This window comes from Clarias gariepinus, chromosome 4 (assembly GCF_024256425.1).
Source record: "Clarias gariepinus isolate MV-2021 ecotype Netherlands chromosome 4, CGAR_prim_01v2, whole genome shotgun sequence".
Lineage (NCBI taxonomy): Eukaryota > Metazoa > Chordata > Actinopteri > Siluriformes > Clariidae > Clarias > Clarias gariepinus.
The window spans coordinates 28,832,009-28,853,335 of record NC_071103.1 but is presented as its reverse complement, the minus strand read 5'-3'; the positions used below and the strand labels follow the sequence as shown (position 1 = coordinate 28,853,335).

At 34.7% G+C, this 21,327-nt stretch overlaps 1 protein-coding gene across 1 annotated transcript in view; it reads left to right on the top strand.

Moving 5' to 3' along the window:
* Window positions 1-16,493: 16,493 nt before the first annotated feature.
* Window positions 16,494-21,327, top strand: part of tsnare1 (T-SNARE Domain Containing 1) — a 194,530-nt gene continuing 189,696 nt past the window's right edge. The window contains exon 1 of the mRNA XM_053493954.1: window positions 16,494-16,562. The gene's annotated coding sequence lies outside the window, so the exon portion shown is untranslated. The remainder of the gene's footprint in view (window positions 16,563-21,327) is intronic.

Below are 21,327 nucleotides of genomic sequence, written 5' to 3'. Positions count from 1 at the left end.
CACAAGCCAATATCAAAAGGCCAAAATCACAAAGTGTCTCTCCAAAACAGTCAACACCTCGTCTACACGCCTCTCCATTCCCGCATCTCTCTCCGGTTTATAAATGGTCCGCTTGTTGCTGACGTCACTCAGGGCGGAAAAGCAGATGTGGAAGGTCAGGCAGCTGCTGGTTTAGTGGCAGTCGAAAAACTGAATGTTGTGTGGTTGGAACAGATGAGAGGGGAAACAAGGTTGCTGCTGAGGTTGTTACATAAACAACCAATTTTTTTATTTTATCTTTAGGCACTTTGCAACCTGTCACAGTAAAACATTTGTTACTGTACCATATCTTTAATGTTATATATAGATTTAATTTAAATTAATATAAAGAAGGAGTGCCTCAAGACTTCGCACAGTATTTATTTGAATGATATGGTTTTTCACTGAAGTGCATTTAATGCATTTTTAATTACATTTTGCCACTGTTTAAGTTTTTATTTTAAACCTAAACATGGAAAGATTAATGTATTAACAATAATTAAAGTAAGGGCAGATTTCCCACTCAAGTAAAATATTTTAATAAAAAATTAAAATGCTAAATGAGGTAAAAATAAATTTGGTATGTTTAGGTTAAACAAATTAAATACAATTAAGTAAATTATAAGCCTACTTTATTTTAGTAAAATAGACATATTATTAAAATGTAAAAGCATCCCTACGAAGTTGTTAGTAGTAGTTGTTGTTGCTAAAACAGTTTTACATGCAATTCTTTATTATTTAATATTGTTTTTATATATACATAGTACTGTGACTATAAGCTGTAACCTAACATTAAATCTTTGAGTTTTTAAAAAATGACACTATTCCTATCTATGCTGTATGTAATCTCCTAAATAAAAAGGTTTCAAGGTTCAGGACCTGGTCAGGGGCGCTTCCTTCCTCGTGATCGCAAAAACACAGGATAACAAGGCAGCAACGACTCCATTACCAGCCCACTCTCCCTTTCAGCTCGGCCATAGCGCATAAGCTGCAAGAGGCAAATCAATACATGAACCGCGGAATTTTCAGCAAGACAAATGGCTTTTGAATTGAGAAGTGAGGTGGGAAATGGATTTTTAAGTTCCAGAGAATCATTTGCACATGGCATTTAAAGCAGCAAGGGCTAAGAGAGTGTCTGTGTGCTAGATGTCCATTATAATCTCATTCATTACGTACACTCAAACCCTGACACATACTTTCTGCTTGTTGATTCTCTAATTAAGGGAATAATGTGAACCTCTGCTTAATGTCAGAAGTTAGTATGTTGTCAAGTGTTAAGTAATAAGCCTAATAATTGACCCCCCCCACTCAAATGTGTGCACAAGGTCATAACAAAACCACTGAGCCAACAGTTTTTAATTATAAATAAGCTTTAACCAGGAAAGAAGCACACACCAGTCTCAGTCTAACCCACTGTATCTCTGTAACATGTCTCTCAAAAGAACAAGCGCAAATATACAAGGCAGGATCTTGTGGGCATGACTGAATTAAAAGAAACTGCTCTTTAGTGTTCAATTCTTCAGTTGAATTGAGAAACGACTAGATAAATAGTGCCTGTGCATTTATGTGACTCTCAAGAATAACACTTAATTAGTTCCATTTGAGCCAATGACTTTTCCACTTGTCCAGTACTATTGTCATTTATTACAACAATACTGCAGTTTTATTTTTTTTTCTCTCTGTGAAACATGAATGGTCTAATTTACATCATGTTGAGAAAGAGGATTAGCAAGTACTATGTTTCTGGACTCATATAAAATATTATCCTATATTAAATATTGTGGCAATATGTTTTTTAAACATTCATACCAAAGATTTTTGGAGTTTTTTTCTAATAAAACAGTAAGTTTTACAAATAATGTATAATCGTTATTAAAATGATGTTTACTTATAGTTCTTATGTTACAGTACCTGAATATTTCATCTGGGCAAATATTTAGTATAACTTTTAAAATAACAAATACAAACAAACCAACAAGCTATTTGTTTAGATACAACTCACTCAATCACTCACTTATTGTCAATAATGCCTAATTCTGTATACAATGTTGCAAAGGGCCTGGAGTCTATCCCGGGAGACTTACAGTAGGGCACGAGACGGGGTGTGCCAATCCATTGCAAGGCACACACACACTTATGCACACACTACGAGCAATTAGGGAATGCTAATTTACCTATTCTGCATCTCTTTGGAATGTGGAAGGAAACCAGTGTACCCGGAGAAAACTCACCAAGCATGCAAACATGCAAACTCCATACACACAAAACCAAAGTGGTAATTTAACCTGGACTGCCCTAGCTACAACTATAATCTCTCATTTTGAATTGTATGTTAAGTCAAAACTTATATCAAAACCATAGCAAGCTATTTCGAAAAAGGAAAAAAAAACAGTCGAAAAATCGAACTGATAGTACACAAAATGGGGAAAAATGTAGCTGCAGATTATTATATATTAGTGACCTGTGACTATTCAACCATAGAAACTCCAAATACAAAGCCAGCTGCAAGCCTCGGTTCTGAGCCATAAATACAACGATGCCTCTGAGCACTGAATATAAACACACATTGCTTTATTTAGCTGTTCAGTTTGCTTATTTGGGAAGACATCGCTACTAATTTAACATTTACCCATGTTTTACCTTCTCATTTAAAACATTGGAGTTAATCAGTGTAAAATATATTGTTCATACTGTACTGTATGTTGTTAGCTAGAATATTAATTGCAGCAATTTAGTGTACTATTTTTCCTCTCCAATCAAAGTGCTATTTAGAATGTACATGTGTGTAATATCCTTTATGTTTAACAGATACATTTTGGTCATAGCTACAGCTCCATTGTTAAGTTTTGCTTTGTTCAGAGATGTGACCGGTCTGTGACCCTGCTGTCACTGCTCGGTGATCTAACACAGGCTTATGGGAGGGAGGGAGGATACACCAACACTACCAGCCCGAGCAATAGAATCAATAGACAGATCGATAGAAACTTTATTTTGTCTTGTCAGAGATTATGTTGTGTCAAACACTTCTTAATTTTGTAAGTCCTTTCTAAAAACAGTTTGCCGGGAGCAACGTTATTTTTGCCACATTCAATTATTACTCTGGCAGCTGAATTAACTAAATAAAAACGAGTCTTTCAGTGATGTAGTAAACAAACATGGCTACATAGATCCACAGCTATTGTTTGATTAGAGTAAATCCTAGCAAAATTCAAGGTGCCACATAAGAATAAAGTATAATAAAGATAGTCTGAGATGTATCGGAGCACGAACAGGAAAAGCCATACCAAAAAAAAAAAAAAGAAGCAACAAGAAGAAACTGATGACAGCAGCTCTGATGCCTCAGGAAATGGTGGTGATGAGGTAAACATAACTTCAAAAGCAAAGCTTGCCATCAGCAGAGAAATGCAGAATTTGAAAGCAGAACTGAGGAATAAGTTGATGGAGTTTGATGGAGCGGGCATTTAGTGACATAAATCACTGAACTGAAACGCAAAATAAATCAGAAGCTACAAGATGCCATGATGGATATAGGGAACCAGGGAGCTACCATAACTGAAACAAAAGAGCATCAGAGAGTGGGAAACAGGGAATACTAGCCTTAAAGAGGTATGCTGGAACACCATGAGACAGCAAAATGCAGTTCAAGGAAAATCAGGTCAAAAGAATGCTCTCATTTATATGGAGAAAGATGCGAAAGATACATGCAAAGATTTCTGAAATCCAATATACCTCTTGAGGAAGTGTCAAAATACATGTAATGTTTTGTTACCAAGGCCACAAGATGACACTTTAACAAGGTCAATAGTGAATTTTCATGAATTCAGCATGAATAAGTTTGTATTGAAAGCAGCATGATAAGGTTTAAAAGCTTATGTATTCCACTCACAAATGAGTGAGTATCTTATCTAGCAAAATGAGCATTCATTTTAAATGCTTTTTTACTTTACATTTAAAATGAATTTTATAACACTTCAAGGACGCACATTGGCTTAGTGGTTATCACTGTTGCCTCTTACTGTATATGCAGGGTTAGGGATCTAAATCTCTTCTCTAGTATCTGTACAGTACCTGGTTTACATGTTCTCACTCTGGTTGTTGGGTTTCCTTAAGATGCTCTGATTTCTGATTTTACCCAAAAACATGTACATGTAGTGTAGGCAAATTGGTGTTTTTAAAGTGTGTTTTTGTTTTTGCCTGTAGAGTGCAAGAGGTTTGGATCCTTTACAATATAATTGCTGACATAAAACCATTGGTCATTGCAGCCAACTATCATTTGCTAAGACGGTTTGAATCAGTAGATTATGCTTTAAATAAATTGTTTCTTTTTTTACTCCATTTTATTGTATTGTAACTAAAATCCCAGTGCAATTTACATTTTAATGAAGACTGAAAAAAAATCAATGTTGCTGTGGGTAAGATGCTGCAAGCATGTAGCCATCAAAGGCTACCATCGCTTTAAATTTCCGAAATTACCAAGACACCAAATTAGATCATCATTACAGCACAGCCACAGTTGCACGTGGACATTGTAATGTGTAGCTGTGTTTGTGTGCAATTCCTTAATATGTCTTAATGACATGAGGTCCCATGTGTTGCATTTAGAGCAAGATTTCAATGTTTAAATTGAGATATTGCCACTTATACACAATACACAGTGTAGAGGAAAAGAATATATCTAGTAAATAATACACTATTTAAAAACACTGATCTCATCTTGGATGTGCTTTCCTGCTTTATAACCCACCTTTTGGTATTATCCTTGTTTATGACTTAGGTCTGGGTGTTCCTGTGTTAAGCTCCACAATTTTGAATATATCTACATTGACCCTGTCTGCCCATGGTCTGACCTTAATGCCTCAATAAATACATCCAACGTTTATATCCTGCCACCTCTGGCTCCTATTATTTACAGTTATTTAGCTTTTTTTTTTTTTTTTTTAAAGCAGCCTACAGTCTCCCTGGAGCAACTTGGGGTCACAAGTACAATAGCAGAAAGCGTTAGTCAGCACTGAAACCATAGTCTTTAACTAGAGCTAAAATTCTGTAATTATATTGTTTTTAAAAGGTAAACAAATATTAATTTGGAGAAGCGGATTAATTTCTAGAATTACATCTCCGACAGTTGCATTGGCTGCAAGGCAAACCACAGGTCAACCTTGATGTGAATATAAAATATAACTGTATTTTTTTAATCACAACACATCAATACTATTTTAAATATATTTCATTTATTTAAGCTTTAATAAGTCAGATAAAATAATATGTAAATAATTTGCAAACAAATCGTGTTAATGCTTTGGCTAAATTACATTAAAAAACAGTATTTGGTGGAATAACCCCGATTTGCAATTACAGCTTTCATGCATTTTGGCATGCTCTTCACCGGTTTTTCACATTGCTGTTGGGTAAATTTATACCAATCTTTTTGCACGAAAGCAAACAGCTCAGCTTTGCTTGATGGTTTATGACCATCCACCTTCCATCAATGACATCCAATGAGTGTTTTCCAGAGATGTAATTAAATAATGACTTTGATAAATTGCATAAAAGAAATAAAACACTTCTAAATATGGCGCCCTGTTGCTTATTGTTTTTCTTTACCATTAAGGCCAGTTTAACTTTTTCCTTTACATAAGACCCACTATTATTCTAGAGTCGTTTTAAAATATTTGCCTCCCCAGGCCCTTTGAGAGCTTACTTTAAATGATCGAAAAAAAAGGACCTCATGAAACCTTTGCAAACCTTTAAAAAATACTCCAAGAGGATTTTCCGGTAAAGTAAAATATATGTGTGAGTGACTGCAACAAATGAGGCTTTGAGCACAAGCCAAAATCTTTACAAACATCACAAATTTATTTTACATAAATTGCTATCCATACTGTGCTGTGTAATAGTTTACAGTAGATGCTCCCAGGACACAATTTTGTAGATTGTGTATGATATAAATGTATGTTATACATTTCTGGTGCATCTGCAGTCTGATAAAAGGAATCGATGATTGTCAATAAATAATGGTTTGACAGTAAGAGCTCAGCTTGACCAAGCTATTAAATTTTCTATATTCCGTAGTTAATAAAAGTTACACATTGATATTCCCTAGTACATGATAGAAAATAATTTAAAACCATGTGCTTCTTCACCAAAAATAGTATTACTATTTGTTCAGAGTAATTCAGGGCTATTAAGAGCTTTTTCTATTAAAAAGTTGAAACATTCCTCTTTAGAGGAAGGGAGGGGTCAACAGTATTTCTACGGGTGGCAGTATGTTCCATGAATAAATCTTTACTGGTTGGATGCTGCAATATTGGTCTCTGTGGCAAACCAAGAAATAAATCACAGCTCACATTTCATCTATTAAACATTATTAAACACAAGAACAAAAATGGAAATATGTTCATATGTTCATACACCGTATGTGTAGGTAAGATGTGCTTTATGTAGATATGTGGTGTGCTGTACATTAATTAGATGATGATTGCAGTCAATTAGCAGCTTTTTTAAATTAGTGGCCTATACTCTAGAGCTTTGTGGTTGACGAAGGTTTAAATGACAATAAAATGACAACTGAATGTGTATGTTTATGTAATATTATCTAATGTTATTTCTATAACAATACAATTAAATAAAGCAATACTGATATACAGTATGAGATCAAATAAAAGCTTTGGTATTGTATGAGTGTACAAGTGAAGTTCGTCTCACGCCTATTTATAGAGCTATAAGAGTTTATAAGAAAACCACTCAAGAGTCCACACTGCTGACTATGAAGCAAGTGTTGTTACAGCATTAGTGGGAAGAGCTGGCCATCTTTGAAAAAAACATTTCAGTAATATCCCATAAATGTGCTGAGCTTCTTCTCTAAGGTCTGGCCTGCATATATGCTGAGGTGAGCCCTGGAAAATGTGCCCTGTAAGAGGTTTTCTGTGTGCCTCTGTCTTGATGAGAAATGATAATGTGATCTGTGGCACATGAATTTAGCAATTTCAGAGCCGCATCAAATGGAAATAAAAGAAAATAACAGCTTAGGCAAAAGCATTTAACTTATTTATTATTAGCAGCCACATGGAGCATGCAAAATTCATAAAGTCTTTATTTTTTATTCGAGGCTGGAGACAAAGAACAATGTAGCAAATAAAAAAATGAAGTAAAATATGCAACTTATGCATGGTTACGTGTATGCATGCATGCACACATCATGCATGCACATACACACATACACAAAAACAAATACCACACACACACACACACACACACACACACACACACACACACACACACACACACACACACACCTACACACATGCAGTATCTGAAAAATATTTTTACTTCTACTCTGAACTCCATGTCACCTCATTTATCTCTTAGTAAAATTCCCTCTTGGCCCCTCGCTGGGCTTAATCCATTATCTAATTCCCACAGAAACAATTCTGTGACTGCAATGCTGTGGAGTAGGCTCATAGCTGAGAAGAGGATCAGGACCTTAACCTTTCAGCCAGCTTCTCACACAAATGCTTAATTCCTCAAATCATGTAAATCACCCTAGCATTGCTGGCACCTCTCCTCCAGCACCGTGCCGAGCCCATTTCATTCGCTTTAATTAATGTCATCTAATTCCGTCCTCCAAGTCCTAACTATGTCAGCATTCTTTAAAGAAAATCACAATGTGTAATAGCTTCCAGTAGGATCATCTGACCTGCTGCTGATTGAAAATTCGCCAATTTGTAGACTCTGTCTTATTATTATTATTATTATAAATGTGTTATTAAAATAATAATAATCATTAATGGTTAAAAAAATAAAATATGCGCTCTAGGTTCAATGTACAGTATCTGCCATTAGTAGCATAGTACACTAATAACACGCTTTAAGATGAATAATATCATAAGAAGCTAAAATTTCAAGGTGGTGTGACATTTTGGCTTAGCCTGTAGAGTCAGAACCTTATAGCTCCAATGATACCAAGCTTATGAAGGTTTGGGTTTGTTTGGAGTTTGAGTGGATGTCCGACTTGTTTTAATTTCATATGTGTACTTCATTGAAACTCACAAATACAGAACACTAAGTGACTGAATTAAAGATACTATACCCATTGATAAGCCATTATTTGTATTATAAAAATATTGAAGCATTGATGATTAATTACAATGCCTTTAGGTAGGTGGGTGGGTGGGTATTTATGGTTGGGTGGGTAGGTAGGTAGGTATGTAGGTAGAGTCATGTAAAATATACACTACCATTCAAAAGTTTGGCGTCACTTGCAAATTTTTTTGTTTTTGTTTAGTGATTTATTTTCTACATTCTACAACAATACTGTGGATTTCAAAACTATAAAATAACACATATGGGATTAGGTAATTACATAACAACAACAAAAACAACAGTTAGTTGTTATTTTAAGACACAGAGGTCAGCCTTTCTGTAATAGTTCTTGCAAGAACTATTACAGTTATTATACAACTATTACTAAATGATATTCCTTGGCTTACCAATCTGTTGTGTTATAGACAAGTAATCCATGCAGGGATGGTGTGTTTTGAAGCAAAGGAGTCTGTTTTATATTTGGTGTATGACGAAGCTGCAGCATGAGCAGCATTAGTGTTTACACACTCGCTGGGGTGCACCCTATGCACATCTGGATGATTTAAAAGTGCCGTTTACTATATTGCATGTCCGAGCCAAAGCATCCCTGTCTGTCAGATTTTAAGTTGACTGTAAAATATGTTAATTTTTTAATACACTGAGAAAATTAGTTCAAGTACTGTACTTTATCTTTTTGTTAAATACACTGAGAAAATTAGTTTAAGTACTGTATCATGAATTTGATCTAAAATCAACTTAAATGTATTTTCTAATCTAGAAGACTGAAAAACACATCTTTCCCTAATCCCCTATATTGGAAACACTTAATAACAACCAAAAATCAACAATTTTTATTAAAAAAAAAATTGGATTGATTGAAACTGTTAAATATTGCATTTGCTGTTGTATATGTAAACAAAACTTACAGTACTGTTACATAAAAGCAAGTTAAAGCAAATTAATTAGCTCTAGCCTATCTGCCTGATGAGTTGTGCTAATTAATTGAAAAACTAGTTAAAAACAATGACAGGAGACAATGGCAGCCTGGATCATGCCCAGTCCTAAACCCAATAGAAAGCTGTTGGACTGTGTTGAAGAAGGCAGTATCAGTCAAGAAATCGTCCTGATACTCAGGAGGCAATCAAGCAGGTATGGATTGAACAACTGACACCAGAGTACTGCAGAGATATTTTTGACTCTATGCTGAGCTGGATCCAGCAAGTGTTGAAGAATAAAGGACTTATACATTATTATACTTTCTTATTTTCTCAATACTAAAAATACTGTAAAAAAACAAAGCAAAATTTCTTATTATCTTGACTGTCATTATTATTATTATTTTTATTTAGAATGTCATTAAAACATCGAACTTCACTTTTGTCTTAATACTTTTGGCCACCACTGCATATTTCTTTGAATATGGCTTATTTGCTCTATGCAACAGAGCTTAAATTCCTCATATAATGTAAATGTTTAATGTTTATCACTTGAAAAAATGTTTTACAGCAGTTTTGTCATGTTTATTACAGTTTTATTTTTTTAAAGGATTTACACTAAGAACTTGAGTCTCTGAGTCAAATTTGTAAAATGGTTTGAAAATGGAACAAACAGATTGTAGTGACACCTACACAATAACACCTATGAACCATTTGGAAAGCTTCCTTAACCCCTACTGTGTTAGCTGCTTCAAATCCTACATCTGACAAATTACACAGAGTCAGAAGCAACACCTTCACAGTATGGCCTGAAATAATTTGTAATATTCTCAGTTTATGGTCGTGTGTGTGTGTGTGTGTGTGTGTGTGTGTGTGTGTGTGTGTGTGTAATAATAGCATGATTAAAATGATTAGAAAAAAAATCTAGGTATCTAATACTGTTGCAGAGTTTCTGTTTGCTTCTGACTCAAAGCAGTAATAAAAATCTGCACTGGGAAGGAAGAGTCTCTTCAGCCTTTTTTTATGAAAAAAAGATCAAAACATGTCATAGGAGCAAATATTATAACATTGGTAATTCTGACATTTTGACTGCATTTGTCAGTAACTAAACTTCACTTTAATGCTGACGGTATTAATAATGATAAAAATACAATATACAAAGAACAATTTATTTCAAATGTTCTTAATTAGTGTTTGAATACATAATTGTGTGTTTTAATGCAACTCTAAACGTATGTGAATGTTAATTCCACATAAAGCTGCTGGCTGTAAACTGAATCAATTAAACAAACAAACAAAAAACTTTTCATTATGTTGTTTTTAATCACTTGCTTTCATACTTGTCTGTATTTAAGAAAGAAAAAAATAAATATGAATAAAATGGAGCATTGACTGGGATTATGTACCTGATAGTGAGTAGATGCTTTACATTAAACCTGGGCTTATGTACCTGCTGAGAGAAGTGAGTGGTAATCTGTGCTGTTTTATTCTACTTATTATTCCGAACATAGTATGGGCCATTACATTTCATTACCTACACTTTATTACGTGTTATAATCGGGTGCACAGGTTCTATCAGAGCACTGGTGATAAAACACCCCCTCTAAAAACACTCTGCCCTTTTACCCGAGTCCTTCTTTCTCTGGGACAGATTTTAATTTGTCTTTTTTGTTCCAGCCGTCTGCTTGTGGCTAGCAATGTAGCCTGCTGTGGTGTGTAAGTGATTATGCAGGGGGAGTGGGAGTAATGGTGCTGAAGAAGCCTGCTTTATGGTATTACCTCCAAAGTCCACTCACCACTGCTGTGAGATGGCATACTATTAGCTTATATTTTCCATTACTTTTTGCAACCAGATATTCTGCTAGTATGAGAAATTATTTTATTCTCTAAATCTGTTAATTTTCACAGAATAGGAAAATCATATTATTTTGCTAATGGTTGAGCCTCATTATTTTGGAGGTTGGAAATGTTTAGGTTTCATCAATTTAGATATAATTTTGCAATGACAGCAGTATTTTAAATTGCAACAAATGAAGCATCATAAATGGGCTCTTTTGAGATCATTAATTAGATGTTAATACACCCAGTTAGGTCTGGCTTCAAGCACAGCAAACAAACAAACAAATTACAGAGTTAAATGGATCTACTGTAATAGTGTAAAGTCAGGTAAGTAAATAGTTTTATGTATAAAGTACATTCAAAACAATGGAATCAAATTAAATAAACCGACCAAAAATCGCCAATAAAAAGGACCAAAAAAGTATCTTTTAATTCTTGATTTATAAACAATGATGGACAGAGCACACATGATGTCCAATGTCAGGATGCTTCACAAAGCTGCAGATTAATTAAACACTTATTAGATTTATTTTTTTCAGTTGCAATCAGATCTAGGTGCACAAATCTAGATTTTTATTTTTTTTCCATTCTATGGCCAAAGACTATATCCTTTTTGCCTAAGGGAAGTGTATCACTTCATTTAGAGCTAAACTGCACTTTGGGGTCTGCAAACCTCTTTCTATTTGTGATCTCTGGGAAGGTGACAGTAAATGGGACAATATGGCTTAGAGCGCAGAGTGGTGATGCTGAGGAGGCCTGACACACTGGCCCTCTGTCAACAGATAGGAGCCATCTATAATTCAATCTGGACTGTTGCATGCTGTTTCATTTCATATCCCATCAGCAGAGTTCTTCTCCAGGCCAGTATGAGCGAATGCGGTGGGGAGTCACAGAGTTCAACCTTTTATCACTGGTGCGAGATCAGTGGAACTGATGCACACTTTCCTACTTCTTAAATTACTAATTTTAATGACAAAGAAATACATATATTTTTACCGGCACGCTGATGTGTTTACCCTCATCTTTTGATGAGATGAGAGTTGGATAACTGCAGTGTTTTTGTGAGGTTTAAAGGAAACCTTCCTGTCTGTGGCAGGGGTGTCATTATCATTTTCATGCTGTGTGTTGGGACTGACAGGCACTTTGTATGCCCACACTGTGAACGGTGAAAGGTATGTGATGGTGTGCAATAACATTTCAGTCCTGTTAATGCACTTTCTTTTTGTGCTACCTCAGTCTACCACCTGACAAATCTCTCTCTCTCTCCCTCTCTTCTTTCACCTCTTCTGACTGACTTGAGCTCCAGGAGGGTATTATAATCAGCACTTTGTCTATTTGTGAGCATGTTTGTCTGTGTGTGTGTGTGTGTGTGTGTGTGTGTGTGTGTGTGTGTGTGTGTGTGTGTGTGTAAAAATAAATAAATAAATAAACATTTCTGTCCTTCCCCTCCCCTTCTTGCACACTTCAGACCTAAAAAAACAGCTAGATGTTGACCATGATATATACCAAATTAAAGATAAAAGCATCTAGTAGATGAATCAATTGTGCTTGTATTTAATGAAAGTTTGCAGGTAATTTATAAGGAAAAATCATGTACAATGTCATGTGCCAAATAGGGGTGTGTTCAATATGCAGATTTGATTTTTTTGCATGCTAATAATTCTTTCTAACCGTTGTGGTGAGTTTGGGGCTCAACGAGGATCCCAGAAGAATAATGTGAAATTGAAATTTACTTATAACTTTGATTAAAGGCAGTGAGATGGATCCAAAAACCTGTCTAAAATCCTTCAGGAATGTAAATTAAATGTGTAGATATGAATGTGAATAAACAAATATGATGGTTCTTATCAGAGCATATCTGATATTAAAGTAACTTTACCGCTGTAACATCTAGGCTGTACTTTAATATGCCAGAATGGCAAAGGGCTGAATTTAGGGGCACTTTCTCTAATCGTCTATACAAATTGGCTATATAAACCACATGGTCTTTAACAACGGTTTAATATCTTGATGTTTGCTACAGTAGACATTCTTGTAAGTTCTGAGCAAGCCAGCCATCAGAAAATGTGAACAGAGAGACAAATTTTTCCAAATTGTGTCCCTGATTTACACCCACTCCAGCAGCAGCACCACCACCACCCACTGTTAGCTCTAATACCAACACGGGCAATTTCATACAAGTGCTCGGCCATTAGTCTTGCAGTGACACTAGGGGTGCAAAAGATCACAAAATTCACAGTTTGGGTCACAGTTTTTGTTTATTTTTTAGATCAGCAAAAAGAAAAATAAATATGAATTTACTTTCAATTACTACTCATCTGGCTTAAAGTATGCTTTAAGCAAGAACTCTAACCCATCATCCAAAATAGTTCAACGTGCAATGTTTAAATATAATTTTAAAATTTACTTTTTAAAGTGAAACGAGAAGTATGATGATTTTTTTTTTATTGGAATGGGAGGAGTTTCAGCACTGCATAGGGTTTTTTGTTAGTACAGTATGATCTGTTGATTGCCTTATTTCTCATTTCTTGTTAATTCTTGTCTGTTTTTAAAAATTTAAGGTCACAACCGGTCGTATAAGCATTTCACTGTATATCGTACTGTGTATGCCTGTGTATGTGACAAATAAAAATTTGAATTTGCATTTGAATCTAGTAAACCTGCCAAAAAGTGTGGGCAAATATAATCAGTGTACGAAAGAGATGTGTGTGACTGAAAATATAATTTCTGTGTGCAAAAAAAATGAGTTTTTCATTCAGGAAGGGCCGAAGTATATAAAACAATACATTGACAGTAAGTGTTAATTTTGGACTATAATAATGATTCCTTTTACTATAACACAAAACAAGAAGAGGAAAAAAATGGACCAGCAGATGATTGGTTAAAGAAGTTACTGCAAAGCATCAAATCATGAGATTAATCAGGCGAATTAATAAATGTACTCACCTCCATTAATTCAAAGTTGATAGCTGCATTAATCAAGGTGCCAGTCAGATTGTTTGTAGAATTTAAATAATATTTAGAGTATTCTCACAACAAAGTCTGTAACAGAGGTAGTGGGGTATCAGTTGACCAGGTCAAATGTGTTTTAATTAAAGTACATTTATTTCTGATGTGAATTAATGGAGATTTTCAGTTAAATGTAAGTAATTGCATGCCTCCTTTGTTACAAACACAGTAATAAGTCTTTTTAATGCCTTAGATTATTTTAAGACTTAAAGGTATAAACGACTTTAATTACTCATTCTAAAGACCTTTTCTTTAGCTAGCTTAAAAATACCTGTGTAAAATTATACTTGAACTTTAGACAAATAAATTTGACTTTCAGGTTTTATACATTGTATTGTAAATACAAATTCAATTTATTTTGCCTTGACAACAGTCTGTACTTCTCACTTTTAGTTGAAAATGGTGAAATTCCTTATCCAATAATCGCTCCTTATCCCAATTTAAACAAATAATTTCCAATAATGTGCTGTCTTGGCGTTCAAATACTTTTCTAAAAGTAGCTCTAGCATAAGAAAGTTGGCCATACATTTTGGTGAAATGTAGTGATCACCGTGAAAAACACATACAGTAAAACAGACTCACAATATATTTATTTGCTGATATTTAGTTTTTTAAGATTTGATTTTAAATATTTGGTTTGTAAAGCAGCTTGTTCTTATTGGTTTAAAACCATTCTTTTTACTTTTCTACAAACAAAGCTTGTAATGAAAAGCTCAATTATGAAGCCAGCAAGCTTTTCGACCAGCAATTTTTGTTTGAAATTGGCAACAGTACAAGGTTTCCAGGTTTATTGTACAATATTATTACCTAAATATCTCATACCAGAACCCAGGGTCTCTCCGACTGTACATATTTTTCCTCTGGATCTGTGTTACACTCTGAGTAGGGTGAAATGAGGTAAATTGGGCCACTTTTGGGCAACATTTTTAAAAAGCTGTGAAATGTCAGTAAATTAACTAGAATAAAACTTTAAACTGGTTAAATTAATAGCAATACATTGAGTGCTGTTGGGGCAACAATTTGAATTTACTATCAGTGATTGACTATTAAAATTCAATTTGAATTGACAATCCAATCTTATCTTTTCTATTTTAGCTGAAGGCCCAATTTACCTGACTTCGCCCTACTAGTATAAGTGCCACTGTATTTGTTTATTAGTTTGACTTTTTACGTATATACTTTCTCTGCATCAGTCATTCTTCAATACTGAGCTAATAAAATTATCTTGGTCATTCCAATACACGTTGCACTGACAGGCTGTCTGGAGGAGCAGTTTCTCACCCACGTATGCTGTCAGCCACTGTGATTTCCAGCCTTCAACACCTAGGACAGCATTGTCCACAACTCAGCGCCACAGCTAGCAGCCACATTTAGCTCAGGCAGTGAGGAAAGCAGTCTCTGTCAAAAACAGGAATAATTTCTTAAGCCTGGAATTATATTGCTTAATTATGAGATGAGTACTAGATGAGGATGGATAATATGTATAATAGCACAAACTTTATTTTCCTTTCCTTAGATTTAGCAAGGTATTAATAAAAAGAAGCAACTAAGACATCAACATCAACTTGGTAAAAAGATATTTTAAAATGTTTAATTTCATGAGTCTCAACCGCAAATGATTATGTCCATAATATCAAAAGAAACCTGTTAAGCTACATTAGGACAGACAAGCAAGGTTACATATAATTTTACATTTAGGCAGACACTTATATTTTAAGAGTATTACAGTACATGCAGTAAGTGCTTGAAGGTTTTCATCATTAAAGAATGATACAGAAACTCCTTACAGTAGTTCACTAGGTTACTAACTAGAAGTACCATCAGTCAAACACTCAAATACCTAAGAAACAGCTGTTTATTCTGGATCACTGCGGAATGGTGCACAGAGGCAGACCTGCCAGGAGTGAGTTGCAGAAGTCCAGTCTTGAAATAACAAGGGGCTGATTAAGCACCTGAGTTGCCTGTGTGAAGAGAAATAGGCAGATTTTTCCAGGTGTTCTCAAACTTAATATTTAAAGGTCTGGATCTAATTTCTATTCAAGGTCAAAGACAATCTGCAATCAGATGCTTAAGCTATAGCGACTCTAACTTTAAAGCAACACGGTGCCATAAAATGATTATGTTTAAACTTAATCTTGTGCCAGGATTAATATAATGATCTCCAGATACAAGACTACAAAACTATCACTTTATTATTTGGAATATTTTAAAGTAGGAAACACACTTTATTACAATATATTATAAAAATATTGTATTATTGTATTACTTAATTGTTGTGTGGGCTGGGTGTAAGTTGACCTGCCATGCTGTCGAGATCCGAACCGGAGTCCGTACTTTAAGAAGCCTTCATGTAGACACTACCTAAAACTCTGTGAAAATGGAGAGTGTGTCTCTAAAATTGTTCCACACACTATAAACCTAATATCCTACATTTTTAAAAATCCATAGATACTGGACTCCTGTCATAATTATTGTAAAACAGAGCCTGTTACCTTCTTTTCCTCCCACACTGGCAGCAAACTACAAATCCCAGAATCCTCTGTTGTAATCCATAACACATGACTAATAAAGGGGAGCAGGTGGTATAGTGTCATGTGATGCTGTAAGTCTGGGCTGCTTTTGATTGCTGCTTCTTCGACTGATGTGAATGCTAAGGCTAAGTGCTCTTTGAAGAAAAAAGAGGTAATCTTTGAGAAACATTTTCCCTATGCTCTTTGAATAGATTGTTATTGCTGCTGAGATTACAACATGGAGGAGGGGGAAGGAGATGATGGAGGAGGCAAGGAGAGGAAGGGAGTAGGCCATGGAGGATACTGTTCTATACTGTACAGTGTACCTATTAATGTGTGTGTGCATGTGCATGTGCATGCGTGTGTGTGTGCGTGCGTGTACACCAGAGCATGCTTTATGTGGCAACAGAACCACATTTACAGGACTGCGTAAATATGATTCTTTAATACTGTAAATGTCCTTAGGGAGACAGGCCTTGCTGATGACTGTAAACAAGGCCTCAGTGCTTTGCATTATAAGCCTCTTTATTAATATCTCCTTCAGCTGGCAAGGCACACCTAAGAATCCTATGCATGCTGTTATTTGTCAATTAGTTAAGCACTGAAATGGCAATAAGTCTATGTTTATATTTGTTTGTGCTTGATACGATGCTACAGGACCCAGATTAATGCCCTCACTGATTTTATTTAGATGAAAGTTTATATCAGCCATGACCATTAAAATACGTCTACTAGTAATAATAATCCTTCTTTCACTCTTCACATATGTGTAAGAAAACTGATCAGATGTTGTTGTGGAATGAATTCTGGAAAACAATCAAAATTTCTGGCCAAATTGACCAGTAATATATTTCACATATATTTCACATCTCTAGCATGACAAAAATACATATATTTGTGAGCACAATTCCAGTTCAGTAAAGCTAAATTTTAGCACTTTTCGGTAATACTTATATATAGTAGAAAAGGTCAAATTTTAAACATGTAAACACAACAACACACTAAAATATGAATAATTACATAACTATAAAATCTGCCCAGTTTTAATGCTGGTAGGTGTTTTTGCTGATTTTGTCCTAATTTCATGCAGTCTGTTAATGATACTCTTTATCTTTGTCTGTTGAGACACCAAATGTTTAACAGCACCCTGTGATTATTGTAACTCTCTGAAATTTAATATGCACCTTATAGCTATAGGCACCCTCATGTTGCTGGCTAATCTTTAGCTGTTTAGTTTTATAAGCTGCATTTTAACTCCTGTGAATGTATGTGGAGGTAAATCATCATAATATGGTTATAGAAAATATTAATACTGATTTTTACTTTATTTGTTATTATATTTGTCATGTTGAAAATGTTAACAATTTTTGGAGAATTGATGGTACAGTAGGATATGGCACAAAATCAGTCTATTGACATTTCTATGTTACATAAAAAAAAGAAAAGATTTATGGCTGGTTCCGTAATATGCAGGCCTCTCTGTTTGCTTTACAAATTAATGAACAGCTCAAGTTTAGTCCTATCTGAACATATCACTTGGTCTTAGTTTACACTGTTCTATGAAAATTGCTTTGTTTTAAAAGGTTTTCTAGCTTGTTGATAAGAACAGATTTGACTCCATGATTTGTCTTTGTTAGCATGATCATCTATTGTATCTCATTAGGCACAGAAAAAATATGTGTTTCAGCAAACTTTGACCTATGCCAGTGGTACATAATTTATCAGAAATCAAATTATTGTTGTTTAAATTATTGTTGTCCTGGTTATGCACATGATTAGATTTGTGATGATCGGCAGTGGTTCGCCCGGTTTTTGCTCTATGTTTGCGGTTCTTCTTTTTGGCAAGATTTCCGAAGTGATAAGCAACAAGGGCTATTGTTTAGTGTCAATCAAAATTTATGTTTGCCCAAATACATATTATCTACAAAAAAAAAACAAAAAAAAAAACTACACTTGTAACAATACTAGTAATCATCCTGCTCACATTTATTACATTATATTAACAATAGGTTTAAATCCTGGTGGCAAATTCTAACATTAACATCTGTAACACAACACAAACATTTTTAAGAGATTTTAAAGAATGCATTTATAAAGGGGAATTCATGTCATGATGCTGTCAAATGTACTAAATGCTTCTACTGCATCTAGAGAAAACATAAACACATTACGAAACGGATAGGCTATTCGCTGCCAAAAGCAATCAGACATCTTTCTTTTAACTTCAATAAATGTGTGATAAGCTGTCACCACCCATACTAAACTCAACACACAATAAGATAAAATTGACAATCCATCTGAGCAGAGTTCCAGATCATTTTTTTTTATATAATTCTCTTCTTTTATTAAGCTACAAGACTTGATATTGTGGTAGTGATTTAGTGCCTAAAACTAGCTCAATATTAGGCACTATTACTTGATTACTTGATTGCAATACTTTGATAGAATTGGTGTGTAATTCAACAGGACTGAAAAGCTGGCTACAGAGGGGAGTGAAACCTGGATTCAGTTTGTAGGGTCGGTTAGATGAGAGAACTCCAGATAACAAGTCTGGCTGTTTGGAAGTGTAGGATTAATGGGTGGTCAGGACTTTAGATAAAATTTAACTAATCTGGGCTCATCCAGATAGAGGATGAGGTCTGATGCAAGTGTGTGACACTGCTTTGGCAGGATGTGCCGCTTCACTGAGACCCTGCTGGCAAAGAGCCCTTGTGACTAGACAGTGCTGATTCATGTCTGTGGTACTGTTTATGCTGCTTGAGTGAAAATCAGTGAATGATTGTCAGGCAAAGGCCCAAGCAAGACAATTGGCCATATGCCAAGGTAATCAATTACCTGCGATAGTAGCCACTGTTATTTATAGCTTATACTTTTTCTGCTTTCTATGAAAGTAATTTTTTTTATTAAATTGTACTCTCTTTTAAACATAACCATAAATCTCAGAGTAATATTTAGTGCTAAAGAGGTATCCAGTAAAATATTATTATTTTAACTAGATTGCCTAACCTTTGTGCATTGGTGGCTGGTAGTTTTTTTTTTTTTCCATCTAAAAAATTTTCTGCTTTCTTTACAGGCTTGCAAATATTATTCTGTGATGTCAGTTATTTATTACTTTTCAAGTGATGTCTGAAAACATTGAATAGTTTTGTACATGACAATGCAGAAATTGTTAAACATATATAACAAAATTGTACTAAAGATAATATGGTGCCTAAGACTTTTTTCAGTACTGTATATCTTGTATATCATTAATGTAGAATTACATGTGGAATGAATACATACTGCATGTGGTGGTGTTGGCATTATAGGTTCTGTAAAATGGTCAATCAGCGCTTAATTAATGGATCATGAACAGGTGTGCAGACCTCTATAAAAGCAGAAGTTTGGGAAGTTTTGCTGGTCTGGAGCATTTAAGTGTGTTTTAACACAATTCAAAGAGAGAAAGACATAAGCCTCACTGAACATGTTGAATGTTAAAGTCCATGGAAACACAATTAGAAGAAGACTTAACAAGTACGATTGATTTATAGGGCCTGCCTGAAGAAAGCCACTTTTGTCTAAAAAAAAACATGGAACACTGCATCTGAACAAAGCACAAGGCTTCTGAAACAATGTCTTATGGACAGATGATACCAAAGTGGAGTTGTTTGGCCTTAATGCATGTTAAAAAAGTTGGTTAGGGGAAAACCAAATAGCATTTCAGCAGAAACACCTCATATGCATTGTAAAGCACAGCAGCAGACGGGTGATTAGTTGTGTTTGTTTTGCAGTCACAGGACCTGGGCATCATGCAGTCAATAAGTTGACCATGAGACTCTCTGTATACCAAACAAGTCTAGAGGCAAACAGAAGGCCTTCTGTCCAACAGCTAAAGCTTGGTCGAAATAGGATCATGCAACAGGACAGTAATGGCCTATTGTCCAGAACTCAACCCGACTTAAATTTGTGCATATGCAAATTGTTAAAACCTTTTTAAACTGATGCAATGTTGTAGAAGAAGAAGGGAAAAAATCCTCTATAATGATGTGAGTGACTGATAAAGTCGTACAGGAAATTATTACTTGAGGCTATTGCTTAAGGCTATCTACAAAGTATTAAATTATGGGGGGTACTTAGAAGTGATAGGTTGTTCATAAACAATTCGTTCTTTTTAAACGCATCTTTAACATGACTCAGAACAAGTAGTTTCAGAGAGTAATTTGTTCATTGTCTACTAGGTGTGCATGCGCAAAGCATTGCAAAACCTCCATAGGTTACGCACAGAAAAAAAAATTAGTTGTTACCTTGGAGTCTTGACCCGAATAGTTTTTTCTTTTGTCATGTGACCCCCATAGATATTATGCAGTGCAATAGATTTAACAGAACAAACGACTTGGACTAGAAGACTCATTAAAAGAACTGTTCATAACGTCTATGACAGTCAAATAACAATTAAAAAAAAAAAAATTGACTTAATGACTCAAAAAAAAATGTTCATTTTAATTAACAAGATTCAAAGAACCGAGTCACCTAAATGATACAAATTTCCCATCACTAGTACAGTGGAACCTTGGATTATTAGCATAATTCATTTTGCATGCGGGCTCGTATTTTAAAACAAGCGCAAACCAAATCGAAATCTTCTATAAGCAATAATGGAAACACAAATTATTCGTTCCACAGCCCAAAAAAGCCCAAATTAATACATAAAAATAATTAATACAAAATATAAAAAATAAAACAAATTAATCTGCACTTTACCTTAAAAAAAAAGTAAAATTAAATCCCAACAGATAAGTGTTTCCGTTTATGCGCAGGCACTGTGTATGTGTGTGTGAGTATGTGTGTAAAGCTAAATTAGACCCTTCTCTTGTCTTACACAGTAACCCTTTTTCCTCTCTTATTTAAGGTTTTCAAACACACACACACACACACACACACATTAACGAAAAGACAGT